The sequence below is a fragment of the Cucumis melo genome, chromosome 9, assembly GCF_025177605.1.
Source record: "Cucumis melo cultivar AY chromosome 9, USDA_Cmelo_AY_1.0, whole genome shotgun sequence".
In the NCBI taxonomy this organism is placed as follows: Eukaryota; Viridiplantae; Streptophyta; class Magnoliopsida; order Cucurbitales; family Cucurbitaceae; genus Cucumis; species Cucumis melo.
This window is the reverse complement of record NC_066865.1, coordinates 15707205-15713050: the sequence shown is the minus strand read 5'-3', so window position 1 is coordinate 15713050 and position 5846 is coordinate 15707205. Positions and strand designations below refer to the sequence as shown.

The 5846-nt window shown below is 34.2% G+C and overlaps 1 long non-coding RNA gene across 1 annotated transcript; it reads left to right on the top strand.

The window, feature by feature from the left end:
- Positions 1 to 629: 629 nt before the first annotated feature.
- LOC127151031 (uncharacterized) lies at positions 630 to 5473 on the top strand. The gene is made up of 5 exons (XR_007823710.1): positions 630 to 1066; positions 1139 to 1207; positions 3477 to 3540; positions 3789 to 3866; positions 5067 to 5473. It is a non-coding gene; the product is annotated as an uncharacterized LOC127151031 (long non-coding RNA).
- The last annotated feature ends 373 nt before the right edge of the window (positions 5474 to 5846 follow it).

Sequence of the window (5846 nt, the reverse complement as noted above, 5' to 3'; positions counted from 1 at the left end):
AAAGTGTCAAGTCTAGTTTTATTTACTTGAAATTTTTAAATGTAAAAAATTACCTATTTCTAAGTAATTTTCCCCCTTTTCGAATTTTCCCTAATTTTCCTCTCATTTCTCTCTCCTATTTTTTTATCTCCAAATTTTATCCCAACAATTTTCCTTTTTTTCTTCCCTTTCCCACAACGACTCCATATAGGATTTTAATTTCTTATTTAATTCCCTACACAATTTTTCTTTTATGTTCTTCTTTCCCCGAGATTTGTCTCATTATCAACAAGTGCCCTTACTACAAAGTCTGGATTTTCTAACGTCACTTTAAACGGTTGAGAGAGGATATATCATGACGCAACAATTGGAGAGTCGGGAGATATTGATACTTGAAATCTGCGTGGGCAGTTAGGTACCATCGGGAGACAGGACAACCTCTCAACGAATAATGCGTCAGGCGAAAAGAAATAATTTAAAAAATGATTATGTATCTCCTGATGCTATGCACGTAGGCATCGGGAGATAGATGCAAACTCTCGACGTTAATGAAATGTCGAGAATAGTTTGGGGAACTATCGATGCATTTAACAAAGCTTTAGGAGTTAGGATGAACTCCTGGCGTGTATCGGGCTTCTTCAGGAGTGTGCCTTTAAAATTCCTTTCTAGATCTGTGTTTCATAAATTTGGGAAGAAGGAAAATTAACAACTAATAACGAACCAAGTTGATGACCACCACTGCGAGTTTCACCATGCCATCTCTTTCTGTTTTTGTGTCGCCCCTGTCCTTCAATGTCATCATTGCCGCCGCCGCCCCTAACTCTTCCATTATGACCATTATTTAAGCTTGATTTAAATTTTTTCCTAAAATCCTAATTTTTTTTCCTAAAATCGTTTGCTTTGAATATCTCTTTTAGGTTTGACTACATTTATTCCCTAAAATCAAGATTTGTAACCAAAATCGCAAGGTGTATACAATTGCAAAGAATAATGAGAATGATCTGAAATCATGCGATAACAAAGAGACACCTCACTTGAACAAAATTTGTAGTACTGCTAGAAGGGTGGCAGCCCTAGCAGCTGAAAGGTGAAATACACCGAATGCTTGTACTGTCTCTCCTATGTCTTTCTTTCTATACTAATACTGCTTTTAGTTTAGGGGCTGGAGAGTTTACTTGTATGATGAACATGGGTCAACGGCAGAAGCCAAAAGCCATATGATTTCCAAGTATTCTTGTCCTCAACACTCACTTATGTTTTCTTTTGTTTAATATTGTTTCCTTGGATCCTATCTTTTCAATTTTGGTTCATCTCCTTTATCAATATTACTAGTGTATGGATTCTGTTGCCTGTAAACTATATTGTACATGGGAGCTGTTTTTATGACATAGATTTTTGGGATTTGTAGAAATGATAGACTACTGTGGGACTGATGTTAATCACTGTTCTTGACCATATTTTGGCATTAACTTCATGAATTTATCAAGGTGATACAGAAAATTGGTTGTTAATTGCTATGGTATAATGTATTATTGGGATGTGTAGGAATGGAGGAGATGAACACTGAGATAAAATGATAGAAAAAACTTATCCTAAATTTGGAAAAAAAACGAAACATTTAAGAGGTGTAGTTATCACCGGTAAATAAGAAATATATGGCTTGAGGATTCAATAGTCAATGAGGTGGCGGTGACCACAGTCTGGTTTAATTGCCCAAAATAAACAGTTCGTTCCCAATTATATTCCCCTTATTCCAAATAGGCAGACTAGTGCTCGAACCAACTCCAAGAGCGTTGGGATTGAATCATCTACTGTTTGTGGTAGAAACTTGTTGACGAAAGCCCTTTTCTAACGCATTTACATAAGGAAGGGACACAGTTTTAACAAATTTGGGATCTGTTGGGAGGAAAAGTAGAATATTCGAGTCAGAAATTTAAAAGGAATACTGAGTGTAATGCACACTTATTTTCTTTCACTTTTGCTAAAGGTGTGTACAATTCAATTTCAACTGTAAAATGTACTATACTTTTTCATCATTATTGTTCTTTTTATGGTATATAATTCTAACTTTGTTCATGCGGAAACGTGGCATCATGCAATAAATTTGAAGGTATACTCTTATTTATTTCTTGAAATCTTCTAAAAAAGAACATCATCATCAATTCTAACTTGAAACTTAAACAGGATTGCTTAATTTCCTGTTTGAAGAAGAAGTAATCCACCAAATTTCTTGTGTTCTATGTACTGTAAAAATGTCTTATAGTAGTACAGTAGTTTTCTATTTGGATTTTAGTTCTCCTTTCAAGTTTCTTTTCCCATTTTTAATTTTTAGTTTGCTTATAATTCTCCAGATAGAGAATTCCTCTCACGTATCCTAACTTTTCATCCAATTCTCTTCTTTAGTCCATTGGACTACACTATTTAAGTTTGTTCTTGACTTCATTCGAAGTATTTAGGCAGTCAATGCTGCTGTTAAGAGACAACTTAGTTCTTTATAAGGGTTAAGCTATAATTAATATAAAAGTATAGCCATTGTGATGAATGATTCTCTCTGCAAGTTGATTGGCATAACCTACACATAAAGCCTTCCTCAAATTCCAGTATTCTGCTTGACTCTCCTTTTGGTTTCTTACTGACCATATGTCCAATGATCCTGTGTTTCACTAAAACAATAAAAGAAACTAGAGGGAATGATCTTAATTATACCTCTGGAAGAAAATAAAAGAAAACCTAAGTAAAATTAGGAAAAAAAAATCAGATCATGCCATTTTCGGATATCCTTAAACAGCCACCAAAATCATGTGTGGACTACGAGAAGTTCAATACGTCAAACCAAGACTCAAGTTTGGCTGGTTCTCATGCATTGGAAATTGAGGTAACCACCTTAAAATTGAAGATAACAATTAAGTTGAACTAACTACTTGAGACATAATAACATCCAACTTTCCTGAGATAATAGCCAAGGGCAAAGGCAACAAGTTTCTTGACTGATGTATAAATCCATCATTTCAAGCTTCATGAACTTGAGAAGATGGTCGGGTGCTTAGAACATTGGAGGAAAAAAAACGCCAAAGACTAATAGATAGCATAAATGTTTGTCAGATATATATAGGAAAGGAAATGTGTCACTAAAAAATCCGAGTTACAAACAAACTTCACAAGTTGTTAGGTGATATAATTGTTGTTTTCGATTGTTTTGCTAAGTAGAAGGAGGGTCATTATATCCAGTTGTAAGGTGATATAACAATTGGTTTGGATTATTTTGCTAAGTAAATATGTGAGAATGAAGTTGAATTTCAAAACTTTTTAGTTATTTGACGAAGTACTTTTTTCATACTCTCTCTCATACGTTCACAAATTTATATGTACAACTTATAAAGAATAGCAACGATATTATTTAGGAATAGTAACATGAATTTTGTCCTTTCTTAAGTTTTTTAATTGCACATTAGAATTGTTATCTCGAAGTTTGATGGCTTTGAGGTAAACTGAATCAGGTTGGAGGATGTGGGCTATGCAGTTGGTGCTCGAGTATTGGAACTTTTTTGTCACTGAGAGAAGGTATTGAACTATGTTAAAAGCTAATTGTCTTTCACATTTTTAATTTGAACCACCACATTTTGGTTTTCCTGCTGATTTTTGTTTTATGTTCTCAGGATTTTATTTTTGGTTTAAAACACATTGATAGATACTCTAATCCTTGGTTTTAGGATGGTAGATTTTCATTTGGATCTATTTTCGTTCTTTTGAATTTACTTTATCATTTAAGCTAATGTTCATATCTGCTTTATGCCTCTTTGTTCTCACAGGGAAATAGACGAGAGACACAATTATTAGGCATTCCGTCATTTGTACACACCACAATTTGGAAGGTTTTGTTTGGAAAGGTGAATACTTGCATTTGATTGCACAATTAAGTATGGCAGTTGTTATACTTGCAACTCCAAACATTTTGTTTCTATTTCAAGGACATAATTCTATTATCAAAGTTCTTAGATTTAAAAGTTAAACTTCTTAGTTTTAATGCTATCCTCATTTTGTTTGTAGATTTTAAGGAGTTGAGGATAATACACTACAACAAATGTGCCTTTTAATAGCATGTCTAGTAACATGCTATAAAAATAGAAGGAAAAAAAGTGTGGTAGATGGAAATACTAAAAGAGAGAAAAAAATTCCATTTCTTTTTTTTAGGTTTGGCTACAAGGCCCACATTACACTTCCCCTAATTCGATCCTCTCTCACATTCACTCTCATCTCGCTGTAGGTCTCAAACTTCTCTTCGATTTTATTCACGCCCAAGGTCAGAAAAATTCCTTCCATGGTTTTTGTTCAAACTAAAGTCTCCAGCCTCTCTTGTTTTCGTTCTCATCTCGCTGTTGGTTTTCGTTCACGTCGAAGCCGGTTGTCCATGAGTCAAGCATAATGGTGTGCTTCACTAAGTGTCCTAAAACAGGCATTTTGGGTGGGTTACTCCGCGAGAAAGGTTATGCGAGAAGACTTTTGAAAGGTTAGGCAATTAGAGTTTTTTCGCGAAATGGGACTTGTCGAGAAGAAACAAGGAAACTTCTAAAAAAATTTCAAAGTTTACTTTATGGGTCACGTGTAAAGTTTAAGTTAAGCATGATTAAGTTAAATCTTAAGATTACACGTGTACCACTAAGAAGTAGGAGGTGACGATTTACCAAGAGCATAAGGGTTACTAAGTTTGTTTAAAGAGTAGTATAAATAGAGGATGAGATCAAAATGTTAAGGAATACTATTTTGGAATTTTGAGAAGGAAAAGATTAAGTGTTGATGTGCTGCCAAAGTGTCTACGCGAGAAAAAATAAGAAGAGAAGTCTTTGAAGTTTAAGTAGCTAAGTAGAGTGAGTGTTTCTTCAAAAGGATTTACATCATTTGAAACTTCTTTTATAAATTGTGTATTGATTTGAAATAATGATTTCAATATGTATGTTTTCAAAGAGATTTCCATGAAAAGTTTATGTTATGTAGAAAGCATGTTTTATATCCTTTCAATGATTGAGGAAATGGTGTTCAAACTATTAGTCTATTTTCTATCGATGAGCTAACTATTATGTGCACATAAGGTGTAAAGGCAGCCATCTAGAAAAGGACTACATGGTGGAGTGAAGTTGGCCAATGTAGAAAAGCATTGCATTGTGTTTAGCGACCTAAGCAACAAGATCCAATCAGAATATTCTCGGATGTTGTTATTACAGCGAAGCAATGAGACTTAGCGTAGAGAATGATTTGAGATTCTTGGCGAAAGAAATGGTTGTTAACTGATATGTGTTTATGTAAAATGTATGTATACGTGAAATGATGAATTTATGCAAATGTTTGGCGAAATAATGATGTTTACAAAAGGTTTTTCGTGAAAAAGATTTCATAAAACCTCCTTGAGTCTTTTAAACTTATGTTTTAAAGTTTTATCTTCCAAGTTCCAAGTGTTAAGGCCAGGTAGGGGAAAGGTGAAAGGGCTTGCTATGCGAGAAGAGGCTACCAACGCGTTTAGATTAAACTTAAGTGTTGTACTTATGTAATTTATATAAAGAGTTGTAGAACGCTTTATTTAAGCTAATAAAAGTATTTGTTTGTCTTATTCCTCTTGTTAAGTTGTTGTGTTGCCTAATTTATATAGGGAAGAAAAAAAGTAGGCGATTAAGCAAAGCTTAAGAACTTCAAGATGAGTGTTTTGGCGTTTAACGCGTCAAAATGCTCATGTCATACCACGTCTTGCATACTAAGCAAGGATGTGTGTGGGGCGGGATGTGACAATTCGACTCCTCGAATTTGGGTCTGCTAGAACCTTACAAAGTGAGAACTTCAACTCTCTATTCTATTTCTGTGTAGAACGAATTTTATTT